Below are 435 nucleotides of genomic sequence, written 5' to 3'. Positions count from 1 at the left end.
ATTGGGGTTCCAGATAGATTAATTCGCCATGTCTCAGCCTCTCGGATACCGAGTTCCACGGCCGCCGCGACCCCGAAAGAGAAAAGGGCCTCCTCTGCCTTCGCTCTCCCCGCCAGCACGGGAAACACCACTGACATCGGAGCAACTGACATCAGGGATCCCGGATGAGCAGGGGACGGATCCGCCCACCAAACAGATGTCTCAACTTCACATACAGGATATCGCTCCCCCCGATCCTTTGCCTCACAAAAGGAGGTCAGGCCGCCTGACTCAGGCGACCCGGAATGCCTCCATACCTACTTGGGGACAAATAAAAACACTCTGCCATCAGGCACGGGGAATAACCTCTTTGCAGGGCTCTCCAACCTCCCCTGACGAAGATGTTTATTGCTATGCTTGCCTTATTATCATGCCAGGTAAGCGCCTCCTCCCCCA

The sequence above is a fragment of the Bison bison genome, unplaced genomic scaffold (assembly GCF_000754665.1).
Source record: "Bison bison bison isolate TAMUID 2011002044 unplaced genomic scaffold, Bison_UMD1.0 scf7180017864476, whole genome shotgun sequence".
NCBI lineage: Eukaryota > Metazoa > Chordata > Mammalia > Artiodactyla > Bovidae > Bison > Bison bison.
This window is presented reverse-complemented; position numbering follows the sequence as displayed.